This window comes from Phragmites australis, chromosome 18 (assembly GCF_958298935.1).
Source record: "Phragmites australis chromosome 18, lpPhrAust1.1, whole genome shotgun sequence".
NCBI lineage: Eukaryota > Viridiplantae > Streptophyta > Magnoliopsida > Poales > Poaceae > Phragmites > Phragmites australis.
In genome coordinates this window covers 14,176,162-14,192,754 of record NC_084938.1, presented here as the reverse complement: position 1 = coordinate 14,192,754, position 16,593 = coordinate 14,176,162, and the positions used below count along the sequence as shown (strand labels likewise).

The 16,593-nt window shown below is 41.4% G+C and overlaps 1 long non-coding RNA gene across 5 annotated transcripts; it reads left to right on the top strand.

Annotated features, from left to right (window-relative positions):
* The first annotated feature begins 4,743 nt into the window (after positions 1–4,743).
* Positions 4,744–16,345, top strand: LOC133899823 (uncharacterized). 5 transcript variants are annotated; one of them, XR_009906433.1, is made up of 7 exons: positions 4,744–4,876; positions 8,368–8,457; positions 14,700–14,883; positions 14,994–15,068; positions 15,167–15,268; positions 15,538–15,615; positions 16,103–16,345. It is a non-coding gene; the product is annotated as an uncharacterized LOC133899823 (long non-coding RNA). The 5 variants fall into 5 exon arrangements; XR_009906435.1 differs by lacking the exon at positions 8,368–8,457 and adding an exon at positions 15,376–15,442 and having other exon boundaries at positions 4,750–4,876; positions 15,542–15,615; XR_009906434.1 differs by lacking the exon at positions 8,368–8,457 and adding an exon at positions 15,376–15,442 and having other exon boundaries at positions 4,750–4,876.
* The last annotated feature ends 248 nt before the right edge of the window (positions 16,346–16,593 follow it).

Below are 16,593 nucleotides of genomic sequence, written 5' to 3'. Positions count from 1 at the left end.
GATATTTAACACGCCAGTGGTGTGCCGCCAAGAGATCACTATGAAGCATGGTCCATCAATTAGGTCCTGGTACCCCAATGAATGCGAGCCTGGTATCTAACTGATATGCTAAGCCTTACCCATATCGGCCTCGTGTTTGAACGGTATTTCTTGGGTTGTTGCTCCACTAACCGATGCTGAATCAGGTTACACATGTTTTACTTACTTACACTTGGGCAAAGACTATCCAACTGGGTAATAACCATCAAATGTTAAAGGACATCCAGAACCTATACAAATGTTAATGGACATCCAGAACTGTACAACATGTTAAAGGACATACAGAACCTATCATTATGCTTGGAATGTATCCACAAGCCCAAAAACATTAACAAAACCATCTATTTGTCGAAGTCCTAAGTTCCATGTTGCTATGCCATGTTTATCATCATAGTTGCATATGTCCATTAATTAGCTATATGACACTTTCTAATATCCTGACAGCATGGCTAAGCAATTTTTACCCAAAAGACCCATATTAACTACCACTTAGTCTTCAAGGAATGTAAAGGAAGAACTAGGTAAACCCTAACATATGTGACTACCCATCAAGTTGATAAACATCACATGGAGATTTATAAAATAAAAACATTTAAAAACATAGGTTCAAGATGATCAAGGACACTTGCCTTCTCCTTGTTGTTGCTCAGTAAACTCTAGCTCTTGGTCTTGACGTTCCTCAAGATGATCCGGGGTGTTGACGTCTAATCGCACGATTACTAGCAAAGCACACAAATAAAACACACTAAGAACAGACCACAAAACAAAGGAACAACAAAACAAAACCTATCTAGAAAGGTAGAGCTCGAAATTACAAATCTAACGGCGCAAGAATCGCTTAAATGGAGCTACGACGAAAAAGATACGCTAAAAACAAGTTTTGGGTTAATTTTGAAAAAGAAAAGGACTTATTTTTAATTAAAACAGAAAGATTAATGGCCTTTTGTAAAAATAGAGGGTCCTATTTGCAATTATAGAAAATTTTAGGGGTCAAACAATAAACAATAGGGGCTCTTTTTTAAAAACATTAAAGTTTAGTGGATTATTTGCAAAATTACCAATTATCAGGATTATTTGGAATTATTTTTACATTAAAAAACCTTATTTACCGTGTTGGTTGCTGACTGGGCTGACACGTAAGTAAAGAGGGTGAGGTGGCAACTAATGTGGCACAAAAGGCTGATTGGGATTATGTGTGCCACGTGGCAACTTTCTACTAGCTAGCAAAGGGGTATGCAGGGTCCTAATCGTGGCTGCACGTGATAGATCTAATGGCTCAGGGTGAAGGGGGCGACCGAAGAGAGGGAGCACGGTGGTGCCAAGGGGAAGGTGGTGGTGGACTCACCGAAAACCCGCTGGAATCGGGTTCCAGCTTGCCAGTGGTGACGGCGAGTGGCAGCACAGATGAAGATACTCACGGGGAGTCGATTTTGGGGCTTACCGAGGATGGAGTGGCATTGGAAGGGGCTTGGCGACGACATAGATGGTGGAGGAGCTCAGGGGCATGATGGGAGGCGGCCCCGGCGATCGTGAAGGCAAGGTGAGGGCAGTCGAGGTTGAGCTGGTGGCGGTGAGGCTCGAAGATGGCTCGGCGGAAGCAAGGTGGCACAGGAATGGATCGGCGGTGGGGCTAGACAATGGGCAGCTGTAATGATGGTGAGAGCTCAAATTCAGCAAGAAGGGCTCGAGATCTTGGTGGGTTTGGGTTGGAGAGTGAGCAAGGAGGGGTCGGGGTATATATGGGTGGGCTCGGGGCTCTCAGGGCAGTCCGGGACTAGAGATGGCAGCCATCTTGAGCCCCACTCAGACTTGATGGTGAAGGCGGCGTCCAAGTCAAAGAAGACGGGCACGGGTGCACGGTGAAAATGGGTTTTGGCTAGGGTGCGTCCTGGCGTGGGGAGGCAGCGGCTCAGGTTAGCGTGAGGCGCAGGGTGCAGCCCAGGCAGGAAGGGAAGGGAGGAGAAGGAGGGAGATGGGAGGAGGGCGGCTGGCTCTCCCCAAGCAGGTCGAGGAGAGAGGTGAGTGGGCCAGGGAAAAAGATGGAAAAGGCTGGGCTAGGTTAGAGGAAAGGGTTTGGCCTGGCTTTAGGATTTCTATTTCCTTTCCTATTTCTATTCCAAGCTATTTCTATTTCTATTCTAAAGCAAACACCAAACAAACAAAGCCAAACAAAAACCTAAATGCCTAACTCCAGCATGAATGCATTCAAACAAAATATATCCTAAGTCAAAATTGGATTTGTTTTAGAAAATAGGTTTTATCCTATTCTATTTTTTAAACCCTAATTAATTCTAGGAAAATTTTAAGAAATTGAGAAATTTGAAAATCAGGGTGTTACATGGATTGACCTCAATGCCATGACTTGACACTAGGAAACTGAAAAGCTTCCTCGACGGGATGCGGAATGTGCACTTCTCGATGTTAAGCATCATATGATACTTACTGAGGTGTCGATTGTTTCCTTGATATCAACAATCAATGCATCTTTGGTTCTAGACTTTATTACAATATCATCGACATAAGCTTCAATGTTATGCACAATTTGAGTTTATAAACAATTCTGAATACACCGTTAATAAGTAGCACTAGCATTCTTTAAACTGAAAGGCATATTTACATAGCAAAATACACCAAAGGGAGTAGTAAAAGTAGTCTTTCCCTCATCCTGTGTTCCCATGCTAATTTGGTAAAACCCTGAATAAGCATCTAGAAAACATAGCAATTCACAACCTATCGTAGAGTAGACAATTTGGTCGATACGAGGAAGAGGAAAAGGATCCTTAGGACAAACCTTGTTGACGTTGCTAAAGTCGACACACATTCTCCACTTGTTGTTGGCCTTTTCGACGAGGATAGGGATTGCAAGCCAAGTAGGATAACGAACCTCTCAAATGAAGCCTGCCTTTAGGAGTTTTTGATCTCCTCCTGGATGGCTTGTTCCTGTCTTCCAGAAATCTTTGTTGCTTTTGCACCATAGGTTTGGCATTGGGTTTCATAACTAGTCAATGCTCAATCACCGCCCTAGGGACTCTGAGCATATCAGATGGTTGCCACGCAAACACCTCTTTGTTTTCCTGTAAGAGAGTGATCAGCTCGAGTTCCTATTTGGGATCAAGGTTGACCCCTATGTTGACTATCTTGGACTACACTTTGAACGTGAAGTATATATTTACCACTATATTTTTGAAAAGTATAACTAGCTTGATAGCATGATATCAAGTTCATGCAGTTTTCTACTCCTCCATCCATCTTTCCTTTGAGCTAGGTATCTTAAGATTTTGATTGTCAAAGTGACTACTGTGGTGGGTCCAAGGAAACGTTGAAGTTCTTAAATGAGTATATCAGCACATAGTACCTCTATATTGAATATTAGAATGTACTAACTTCTTCAAGTGAATCTAGTAATTTGCTATGTTTTACATGCTTGTCCTCACAAAATTTCCAAAGGAAATTCATGTTATGCTAATTGTAATGCCCCAAAAATTCATGAAGCTGTGGATTGACAAGGTGCTTTAAAGAAAGGGGCAAAAGGTTGACTTTTTTTATTTGTAGCTCGTATGGACAATCAGAAACCATAGATGCATAGAGCTCACCGAATCTATTCGGTTTGACTACTCACTTGCATTTTTTGGACCACAGACCACGGAGTTTCGCATAAATGAAGTTTGGATGGTCGAGTTAATTAAAAAAAGAGAGAAGAAAGACCCTCATCCATATCCTCTCCTGGAGGCTCTCTCTTTCTTTGGTAGTCTATATGTTGATTACAACTTACGATTTTTTTTCTTCTTTGGTAGCTCTGCCGCTACTATGCAACTTCATATTGTGGATCCATACTGAGCGGAGTGAAGCAGATGTGTTCCTCCTGCACACCTAACACCGGGCGGCATGGAGACGATTCCATGAAATAGAAGCTAACGAGAGTAGAGAGGTGACCGAAAAACGCCTACATGATGTAGAGTAGAAGACGAGAGAGGAGCAGAACCACCTTAAAGCAGAGGCGCATGCGGCAGATAGGGAGCGGAAGTGCGAGAGGGCACATTGGGCTCGTGAAGCTAGACCTTAGGCGGTGAGGAAAAAAAAGTACCCACGCTGTACTTAGTAGACTATTAGTAGTAATCACTTAGTTTCAATTCTCTAAGAATTGACCGTACATACCAATGTCATCGTTAGATTCTATATGTGGCTATTTTAAATTCACTAAGCCACTATCACTGATAGAGTTGGTGTATGATATGTGGTGCTTCACACATTTTAACATTTTAATATTTTAACATATTTGAATTTTTCTATTATTTTTGCAATTTTTAAATAAAATAATATTATTAAAAACAAAAAATCAAATAAAAATGGTAAAGGTCAAGTCGCCAATCCATATGGCGACAAGAACCTGCCAACCTGTTGCCAAATGCTAGGGTCATGTGGCCATATGGATTGCCGATAGGTCCTCTTGCCACACAAGCATGGCGACAGGATCCTTCTGTAACCATATGATTTGGCGACTTGGACATCTCGCCATACTGCTTGGTGACATGTCACTAATTGCCGACTGGCTTAGCGACAGCATGTTATTCTTGCAATTTTGTGAATTTAACTATTATTTTTACAATTTTTCAATAAAATAGTTTCATTAAAAAAAACTCTCTTTCTCTTCCTCACCGTGCTGAACGCCACACCCTCCCTGCTGCCCCCCCCCCCCCCCCCCCGGGCTGAACACCCACCCATTGCTGTTGCTGTTGCTGTACGCAAGGAAGAAGAACGGGAAAGGAGGAGGAAGAAGAGAGGAAAGAGTGGGAAGAGAAGGGGATTCCCCCAGGGATCCTCACTGTGGTGCTAAAATGTATGGTTTCAAGTCTTTCCCCATCCGTTTGTCTGCGATTTGATGTTTAGCCTGTCGTTTTAGAGGTGTTTTAGTTGGGGGAATCGGGCAAAGCTTGTGTTTCCTGGAATTTCAGAACGAGTAGTTTCTGTTTGGGTGTTGTTTTTGTTGCCAAAATGATTTTTCCTCTAAAACTTGATAATACAAAAATTGTAGGGTATTCAGATATCTCTGTCCTCGTGAAATGTCAAGATTTTAGCCCATGTAGTTTAGGAGTTATGGATTTTTGAAGTTGGCTGTCAGGTTCTGATGTGGTGCGGGCAGTAATAGATCTATTTAGTTTTTGATCACTTTAGAAGCCCAACCAGTTTCTCCAATGTGAAGAAAAGTTGTAGATGTTTTCTTCTTGTTTCCAGATTGGTAAACAACGTAATTTTTGGTTAAGTAGAACTCTAGTTATGGTCCATCAAATTCGACTGTCAGGTTGGCGGTCAGAAAGTTCAGTTTATGTCAGTCATGGCTTTTTCTGCAAGAAGCTATAACTATAAAGATGTAAAGAGTATAACATTCTACAGACTCGTGAAATTTCAGAAATTTTGGTCATACGGTTTGGGAGATACGACTGTCTGTTCTGTTTTAGTTCTGAATATTTCAGTTGGAGAAGTGCTGCTTCGGCAGATGATTCAATGACCTTTTGTGGGGCTTGTAATTATCTTTCTATCCACGAAGAGTGTACTGTCAAAGCTTCTGTGGTTTGTGACTTACGCTCTGTTGAATTTTGCTGCCGCAGTTTTAGTTTCATTTTAGTAGTCCCTGTTCGAGGGATGATTCGGAGGTTTCGTAGACCTCTATGAAGTGACCCACCAAAATGAAACTTATAGAGTACGGTGTTATCTGTTGGCTATAAAATGTTCGTGTCTTTTGGAGTTATGGTTTGGCAGTGGTGCTTGTCTGAACATTGCTGTCAGAACACGGAAGACAGATTCAGTCATCTGTTTTCAATTGCATGTTAGGCATAGATAACTTCAGAAATAAAATATGGACTCTTCACGAAAGTTGTAACTCTCATTCTCTAGTTTCAAGAAATGTCATAGTTTGCTATGTTTGGTGTAGTAAAAAAATAGATACAAAATTGTGAAGCAAACTTGCTGAGGTATGTTGGATTTTCAGTTTTGGTGGTACATCGTGCTCATGGGGTTTTCGGGCGTAGGAGGCAAATGCTTGATTTGTGTATGCTTTTGTGGTGTTGTTACATACTGTAAATGCATTTGAATAGGTGGTGCTACTTTGAGACGCAATTAGCATTTGTCATCTTCGTTAGTAAAGGCAAGCACTACGTAAGAAACCACTAAAAGAGATTATATTAGTGATGACTGCTCAACACGCGTCACTAATGTCCTATTAGTGATAGGTCCAATAAGGACGTGTCACTAATGTGTCTTCTGATCGAGATCAGATATAAATCCATAACTAATAAGTGGTCATTAGTGACAGATCGTAATATGACCCGTCACTGATGATAATAGTGACGGATCAAATTGTGACTCATCACCAACGACTAGGTCATCAGTGACGGGTCATTCTATGTCAGTCATTAGTGATGAGTCAAGTTGTGACCCGTCACCAATGAAAAGGTCATCAGTGTTGGGTTTTCCTAGGCCAGTCATTAGTGACGGATCAAGTTGTGACCCATCACTAATGACTATGACATCAGTGATGGGTCGCCCTAGGCCAATCATTAGTGACAGGTCGTCATAGGTCAGTCATTAGTGACGGATCGTCATAGGTCAGTCATTAGTGACGGGTCACAACTTGACCCGTCACTAATGATCTAGTCATCAGTGATTAATCATTCTATACCAATCATTAGTGACATATCAACTTGTAATCTATCACTAATGATCAACTCTAGTCATTAATGATGGTATTCGCAAATGACTTGTAATCTGTCACTAATTAGTCATTAGTGACGGGTCATGGTTATGATGCGTTATTAATGACCTTTGAAAAAGAAGGTTAAAAGAATAAAATATCCGATTTCTATCACAACTACGTGGTAGCAAAGGTGGTAAGGTGGCTACACACGCGAGGAGGAAGTTGCGGGTTCGATTCCCATGTAACCTAAACTTGAAAACAATGTGAAAAAAATGTGGCTTACGATGAGGCACATGGGATGGGCCTGTATTGGGATGGCTCAAATGAAAAAAATATTTTTTTCATATTTTTTGTGTTCAAAAAATATGAAAAATATTAATCGGTCATTAGTGACAGGTCAAGATTACAACATGTCACTAATGTTCAGTCAATAGTGACGGGTCACGATTACGACCCGTCACTAATGACCTCATTAGTGATGAGTTATCACCCATTACTAATGATCTATCATTAGTGACGCGGTAAGAGTGATGGGTACAGGACCCGTCAATATCGGTTATCACCCATCACTAATGACTTTTTTCATGTAGTGAAGTGAACGTAGCGGTTGTACTACAACTTTAACTTGTTATTTTTACGGCCTACACTCTAAAAATACAGCACACATGGTTATACTTAGTGATCTAAATTAATGTAGAACTTGGTATTTAAAACATGTTTAAAAGGTAGGATGTCGTCTATGGTAGCTTTGAGTTAGATGAGCAATTGAAGATCATAACTTGGGGGTTGTTTCTATATGTCTCATAACTGGTAAGGGGATGGAGTTCTTGATGACATATACATGTTTAATATGAAAGAGGTTAATCATGGGTTAGCATCATGGGATTAGTTGCCTTATTGATGCCTTGCATAGAAGAACATTTTCATATGTGGTTATATGATGGGGAAGTCTACTATTCAGTTCATACTTAATATGTCGTTATACGGTCATAAGGTATTTATTTATGTCCGGATGGATGTATGTGAAGAATGCATTGTTTATATCTCTCTGTCCAAGGTATATTGTTGAAGATCATGTTATATGACTTTTACCTTTTGGTATTTGAAGTTTTGCAGTGCATATTAATGCATCTTTGCATTCATGTTTTGAATAAGTGCATCCGAACCAGGTCAGTGAGTATGTCATATAAGTATTCCGGAGTGCATATAAGCCAGGTCGGTGAGAAAATTATATGACTATTTCAGAGTATTCTTGAGAAATAATTTGCATTTGAGGTTATGTTGTCGTCTTATGGTCATGACCGTACCAGTACAACATCATACGTTACCCGAGTAGGAGTACGATGTAGCTTCATACTTCGTCGGGTATGAAGGTAGTGGACTAACTATCATTAAGCCCCATACTACGACGGGTATGCAGGTAGTGAACATATCATTTGCGTTGCTTTGCATTTGCAATCATTGAAGTTTATCAATATTGAAGTATTTTGCATTAAAGTTGACATGGAAGTCGATAAGAAGTGATGCTTCTCAGAAGTTTAGATGCAATATAGTTAACTTGTGGATTTTGAAATTAATGTGGACTTATATGTGGAACTGTATTGCGTAGCATTCATATGCACTATATTGCGTTGCAGAAGTTTTTACAATTGATATGGTGGTGATGAAATGTATGTCAGCTATTAAAGTAAGACTACTACTTGCAGATGGTGTGTGGTCATGAGTAGGTAATCCTTGTGGATTTGATATTCATTGTTCTATGTTGTTTTAACTTATTTCATGATGTCATTTATGGAGAGTTTTCTCCCATGTCCTACTTACTTAAGTCTTGAAGCTTGAATTTTATAAATGTTGTTTTATAACATGTCACATGAGATAAATAGTTCTTTCATGAATACCTTATGTCATAACTGTTTTTTTATGTTCACCTAATTCCTATATCTAAAGAAGCACCTCTTTATTTTTTTTTCTATAGAATAAATTTGCTAAGTAATGATCATATCATGTATTTTGTTTTATACTTATTGAAGTATTAAATTGATCCTTAACAACTTGTGGTTTAATAGCTTATTAAAGTAGTTTGCTTACCGAGATCATATATCTCACTATTGCTTTATCATTCCAGGTGTGCATAAGCCACTGCTATAGAATTGGCCTTGTATGATGGCCCATCATTGCCGTTCCTTACAAGCTGGTAGCGATGGAGTATCACTATCAATTCGTATTAAGGACTAGCACGAAAAGAACTAGCAGTGATAATTGACTATCAATATCGGTTCTAGCCATGAACTGACATCAATAGTATCACTGTTGATACTTCTTATAAACTGGCAGTGGAACTCGACTATCAATACCAGTTGTAGCCACAAATCGGCAGTGATAGTGCGTCAAGTATCACTACTGGTTAGTGTTACAGACCGGTAGTGATAATGGATGACAGCTCGTCTTAAAAAATTTATAATTTTTTCGTACAAAGTCCAATGGCAACAAACTTAATATGAAAAATGTAGCCCTCGACAAGATCTACATCTTTGTGGTTGAAAAGTTTTTTATTTGAGGTTGTTTAGATGCCCTGCGTCAAGTATCACTGCCGGTTATGTGCCACGACCACGAGCATGAACGAGCATGCAACCACGACCACGAACACGAACCAACGTGGTCGTGTTTGTGTGTACTGCTCGTGTGTACATGCTTGTGTTATGTGTGTGCATGGTCTAAAAATGCTAAACGTTTTTATGAGCAAATTAGAGCTTACTAGCAACTCATTTTAATTGGTTTGATAAAAAATCATAAAGCCAATATTTATTTAAAATTCTCCAAAGAAGCCTACTTTTATAACTTCTAGCAATTTGTAATGCCTCAAATAAATTCCCAAAAATCAAAGAAAATTCACTAATATTCTTATCATGTGATGTACTAATTTATAAAAATGTTTTCAACTGTAGGTTATTTGAAAAAAAAAAGTATATAAAAAATTTACATGATGAGGTCTACAACTTTTTCGTGTGAAAATATTTCATATGAGATCTACAAAGTTATGGCTATTTTATTGAACACTGTACGGATTGGGCACAAACTTTTTAATATGGAGTCAGATGGAGACAAACTTTATATGAATATTGTAGAACTTGATGAGATCTACAACTTTGTAGTTAACAATTTTTTCACTTCAGATGATTTAGATGTCCAAATAACCGTTCAAACGTTCAATCAGAAGAGGTCAAAAGGATTGTTTTTGCAACTATAGTCATGAATGAATGAAAGGTGAGATGGTTAGAGGGTCACGCGTGTGGAGATTCTGAGGTCATGAGTTCGAGTCCTGCAACCGCATGTGTTGATGACACAGGAACCAGGGGTCCCCGAGTCCCGAGGCCAGAACAGCAGAGTACCACGTGGCGCCCTCCCACAGGGGTTATCTTCCTAAGGTACGAGAAGACCAAGTCCCGAGAGAGGGTGCTCGGGGCCATGAAAAGTAGTCCCTCAGTACCAGAGTTCCCCGATGACCCGAGAAGACCAAGTACCGGGAAGAGAGTGCTCGGGGCTACGAACAGTGGCCCCCGAGAACCTAAGTCCCCCGATGACAAGAAAAGCCAAGTACCGGGAAGAGGGTGTTCGGGGCTGCGAGCAGTGGCCCCCCGAGCACCCGAGTCCCCCGAGGACCCAAGGGAAGTCAGTTCCGGGAGAGAGTGCTCGAGGCCGTGAACAGTGGCCCCCGAGCACTCGGTTCCCCGAGGACCCGAACAGTTAGACCCAGGAGAGAGTGCTCGGGGCCGTGAACAGTGGCCCCCGAGCACTTGGTTCCCCGAGGACCAAAAAAGGGCGCGTCCGGGAGAGAGTGCTCGGGGCAATAAACAGTGGCTCCCGAGCACTCGGTTCCTCGAGGGCCTGAGAAGTCCTTCGACGGTGGCCCCCACAGTGGCCTAGCGGTGAGGTGTCAGCTGGTGAGAGGTCCGATACTGCATTTAAGAGGGCGCGTGGCCTGTCACTTCCAACTGCTCCCCCCACGCTTGCTGCCAATCCCTGCCACAGCCTGGCAGGGAGGCGTGGGGACATTTAATGCATGGATTCCATCGCACGTCACCCGGCACGCCTCGGGATAACGTCGCAGGGCTCGAGGCACCCCACCTGCCGCCCTGCTGTGTCAGACCTGCTCTGACCGGGCGGGCACGCCGGGCTGCTCGGTGGCTGCCCGATGGGCCCTCCCCGCGGCGTCCATTGAAAAACGGCATGATGACGAACAAGACCTGACGGGGGCACGTTTTCAACCCTCCCCGTCACCTCGCGCAGCAGCCCATGATGGTTTCTTTCCATTTATGGCACCTTGGAACTCGCATCATCCTTTCTAGGCACGCTACCGCCCCGAGGGGAATATAAGCTGGGCAGGCTCCCCGAAGAAAACCAGTTCGACAGTAGCTGAGTTAAGGTCCAGTTCAGTACAAGTTGAGTACGAGCTGAGGACGAGTCTCGAAGAACACAAGACAGCAGACGACGAGCACCGAAGAACAAGGAGCACGAAGCTCTAGGCTTAGACAAATACTCTTGTACACAACAGATCCTCAGAGAAACATTCTCAGAGCATTTATAGCATACACACAGGAGTAGGGTGTTATGCTCAGTGCGGCCGGAACCTGTCTAAAAATCCCCTAAGCATTTACTACTTCCTGCATCCGATCATTCCACCTCCACCTGCATCTCATTTACTCCCATTTATTTCACCTGCGAAGCGGCTTCAGAATCATCCCTCCGGCCGAATCTCAAAGGTGGTCCCTGAAAGTGCATCTAGCCCCTATGTGTGATTTTGGTAATTAATGACAATACATATGTACTAACAATGTTGTTGAGATTGTTAGTAGGTTGTTCAATAGGTGATGCATGGAGAAGAGACATGCATGAACTCTAGGTGAATAGGAAGATTGAAAGTACATCAAGATGAATAAGCTCTAGGTGATGCTCGGATGTGATGCATAGAGGAGAAATATGCATCTAGATAAATGAGCTTTTAGTGATGCTCATAAGAAGAAGAAGAAGCTCAATAAGATTAGCAATAAGCTTGAAGGCTAAGTTACTTGTGGAGATCAAGTAACTAAAGGTATGACTTGTTAATAGAGTTTTATGGACTAACCCGTGTGCTATGTGTTTAAGAATGAGTGGGGTTAGGTTCTATATGAAGATTGATAATTTGCGTGAAGGCTAATAAGTTACTTGTGAAGATCAAGTAACTTAAGGTATAAATGTTGTCATTTAGGTTTTATGGACTAACCCATGTGCTTTGTGCTTAAGAGTGAGTTGGGGTTAGGATCCACAAGAAGGCATAAGTTGAATTGAAATCATATATGCCAAGAGTGAAGAACAAGAGTAGACTCCATATATGAAAAAGTGAATTCTTTGAAGATGTCGAATACAAAGTGGTTTTTCTATGGTAAGACGGTGAAGGGCAAGCAAGACTCGGCTGCGATGGACCATCCGTGGTGAAGGGCAAGCAAATGGCTTGGCGCCGAAGGACCAAGGCGGTGGTGAAGAGTGAGTGAAGGCTTTGCGCCGATGGACCGTGCGAGGCCATGAGAAGCTATGGGTGATTTGCATCAATCACATGAAGAATCAAGAAAAGATGGAGTGAAAAATATATGGAAGTTGGCAACCCTCAAGGTTTGGATGAAAGAAGCGGTACTTGAAAGTTTTCAAAAGGCTCAAATTGGTTCAAATGTGTTTTATCTTTTAAATTGAGTTTAGGTATGCCGCACTATTAAGAGGGATGCAACGTGAGCTAATTGTCCTGTCTCAGTGCTCAAGAGTTTCCAACCAAACCCAAAGTGAGAGTTTGTTGTTAAGAGTCCGGAGCGGAAAGTGCGGAAGTGTCCAAAATCGGTTTTGGAGTGTTCCTATTTTGATTCTATGTGTTTTAGGTCATGAATTCAGTTGGGATGTGTAGCCCTCTGAATAAGCTTTCCATAGAGTCCAAAATCGTCGAAATCGGACTCCGGGATCAAAAGTTATCGCCGTTTTTCGGAGGTCAGCTGTGCTGTACTCGGAGACTCCGGTGAAGACCGGATTCTCCGGTACCTGAAAAGGCCGGAGACTCCGGTGAAGTCCGGATACTCCGGTACCTGGAGTGGCCGGAGACTCCAGGAAGTCTCCGGGGCTATTTTCTGGGTTAAGTGCCGACCGGAGACTCCGGTGTAGGCCGGATACTCCGGTAAAAGTCCAGAAAAGAGCGTAATGGCTAATTCTGACACATTCTGTGACCGTTCTGACGCCGTATTTGGATTTAGGGCCGGATACTCCGGTGTTCACCGGATACTCCGGTCAGTTCTGACAAAAACAGTAACGGCTAGTTGTTTGGAGTGGGCTATTTATACCCCACTCACCCCATCCTTTGGGGCTGCTGCAAGGGCACGAAAAGAACATCCTCTAGAGCCAAAAGAAACCTCTCCCACTCCATTCTAGTGTGTGATTTGAGAAGAAAAGTGAGTTGGGTTGAGAGATTAGAAGATTGAGTGCAAGTGAGCTAAAATCCATTCTTGAGCACTTGAGTTCTCGGCAAGAAGTTCATCGTCGTGTTTGTTACTCTTGGAGGTGAAGCCTCCTAGGCGGCTAGGCGTCGCCGACGAGCACCCAAGGTTGTGGGTTGCCGCGGAAGTTTGTGAAGGGCTCGATTTCGCCTCCGTAAGGGAAGAAATCAAGAGTGGACCGAGGAAAGCGGTTGAAAGAGACCCGGCTCGTTGGAGCTTCCTCAACGGAGACGTAGGATTCACGGTGGTGAATTCGAACTTCGGGAAATAAATCTTTGTGTCTCCTCTCTTGTTTCCTTACTTTTAAGTTCTTGCTCAAATCTTTGTGCATATTGTTCGCTATACTTGTTTGTGTGTATTTGAGTGTAGGTTCTTCGTGAATCTACTTGGAATCATCTCCGGGAACACACGACATCACCTGGTTTGAGCTAGAACTCTCTACTCATCATTTATATTCAGTTTCGGGCTCAGTTCTGTACAGAACCCGGAGAATCCGCCCTTTACCGGAGTTTCCGGACCTGTACACACCGGAGTATCCGGACTACACCGGATACTCCGGATGAACAGTAATTCCAGGCATATGAACAGTATTTTCAGCCTTTTTCAATTTAAGTTTTATTGCATATCTCTTGCTAGAATTGAGTAATTTTTGTCACCTTAGGATTGTAATTTCCACACTTATTTAGGGTGATTGTGCACTAGTTGAGCCTAGCATATTTAGGTTTTTCTCTTATGAAAAACTTGTTAGTTTATATTCCGCTGCAAGTTTAGACCAACGGTAGAAAGGGTTGAATTTTTGTAAAAACGCCTATTCACCCCCCCTCTAGGCAACATCATTGTCCTTTCAGTCCCTCCGGATCCCTGCTTGAGAAGTTCACCCTCCGACAACATGCTTGTGGAAATCGTGTGACTTGTGAATGGTCTGGTGCAGTCGGATGAGCAATGATTGGTCGGGTGCCTCTGGTCAGGTGCCAGTCGTGAAAACAATTATTTTTCAAATTTTTCAATCCAAAAAATGTTAATTGGGGTACTGACTATCACTGCAAGCTAAGGCCTTCAGTCGGCTATGATAACCCTCTTAACTGCTAGCCCCTGAGCCAGTAGTGATAGTCGGGGACTATCACTGCTCGTTGCCCACTGCTGACTTCAAAACCGGTAGTGAATGCCACTTTAGAGCCGGCAGTGAAACCAATACTTTCTGTAGCAATGAGTGTGGCTTGTCGATGATGAAGGGTACGGGTTTAGTAGCACACACACCACCACTTTTGGTTTGTAGCCTCATTCTTGTTATGAAGTTTTTTTGTTCATGTTGGTAGCTAAGCTGACTTGTGTAATGTAACAAATAAATTTTTGTACGGTTCGGTTATGGACTAAATTTGCTCTATATGTTTCAGTATAGATCTTTGTGCTATATTTATCTCATGCCTGTGCTTGTGCCTCAGTTTTTTCCCGCTGTGCAGGGGAGGTGTTGCCGAAATTTGAATTTTTTCTGGCAGGCTTACATTTTATTAGGTTGGTTGTGTAGTCTTCCGAGCGAGAGGCATGTATGGGTGTTACATTAATTTTGACCGATTACTATTAGCCATATGTGATGAGCTATGATCTATATATGGAACTGAAGGTAAAACCCTTTCCTCGAAAAAGGTAACCTATATTATTTCTCATAGAAAAATCTCCAAATATTTTACGTTAGATTTTTGACATATGTCGAAACCTTTTTAAGTAATTTCAAAATTTACCTTTTTCCTACTCAGGAATCACCAAAACTGAAGCACATCCAAGTGGCGATTGTGTCCTCCGACAATACTCACAAGCAGATCAAAACTTGAGTAAGGATAAAACTATTAACCCTTTGATAGTTATATATTTGGTATGCATACTCAAATTAAGTTATATGAATTTTTCATATGCAATTTCTTGAATGGAGGAGCAAAAGACTGCATCCTAAAGATTATCAAGGATGCTGACATGCTTTGCGGTCCGACCTACATTTTACGAGCATAATGGATGCAATGAAAGAATATGAAAGGTAATTCCCTTTTGGTATCATGTATCGAGTAACATATTATTTGTTACTTAGATGTGATGATGTATTGTATATATGTTTATCCCACCATGTGGTTGATATTCTTCAAGTGCTTTGTGTTTGATCTGCTTGAACTAGTATACATTTGCTTCGCTTGGACTACACCATGAACATGATGTATGTACCATTATATATGTCAAAACTATAATTTTCTTGAATTCTTCATATAAATTTCATCACTTTTCAAATCCTCTGACCATCTTTTTCTTCAGCTAGGTATCTCAAGGTTTTGACTTATTGAAGTGACTTTAGTGGAGGGTCCGAAGCAAGCCTTGAAATGCTTGACTGAGGTATATCAGCACATATTACCTCTTTATTAAATATTAGAATGCACTATCTTCTTTGAGATAATGTATTTATTTGCTATGTTTGACATGCTTGTCCTTACAAACAGTTATGAAAGGAACTAGATGTGAATTTAATTTTGACTACTCATCTCATTACTGTAAGCCTGATATGACTGCTATGATCTATATATGGAACTAAAGTTACAACCCTTTGTTTGAAAAAGTAATCAACAATTTTTCTCATAGAAAAATTTCCCATTATTTTACACTACTGTTTCTAAGTGTGTTGAAACCTTTTTATGTAATTGAAAAATTTACCATTGTCTTACTGGGGAACACCCAAACTTTAGCAATCCAAGTGGTGGTTATGTCCTCTAACAACATCCATGAACGGATCAAAATTTTGTAAGGATAAAACTATTAACCCATTGATAGTAATATATTTGGTATGCATACTCAAACTAAGTTATATGAATTTTTCGTATGCAAGTGCTTGGATGGAGGAGCAAAGGAGTGCATCCTAAAGCCTATCAAGGATGCTGAAATACTTTGCAGTCCGATCTACATGTGATGAGCATGATGGATGCAATGAAAGAATATTCAATGTAACTCTCATTTTGGTGTCATGTATCGAGTAATTTATTATTCATTATTTAGATACAATGATGTATAGTCTTCTTCTATCTTACCATGTGTTTGATACATTTGATGTGCTACGTGTTGGATTCGCTTGAACTACTATGTGTTTGCACCGCTTGGACTACACTTTGAACATGAAGTGTGTATCACTATATCTACGAAATATATAGCTAGCATGATATAAAGTTCATGCAGTTTTCTACTCCATCCATCTTTCCAATAAGCTAGGAATCTCAAGGTTTTGATTTGACAAAGTGACTACTCTAGAGGGTCACAAGGAGACCTTGAAGTTCTTAAATGAGGTATATGAGCACATAATACCTCAATATTGAACATTAGAAT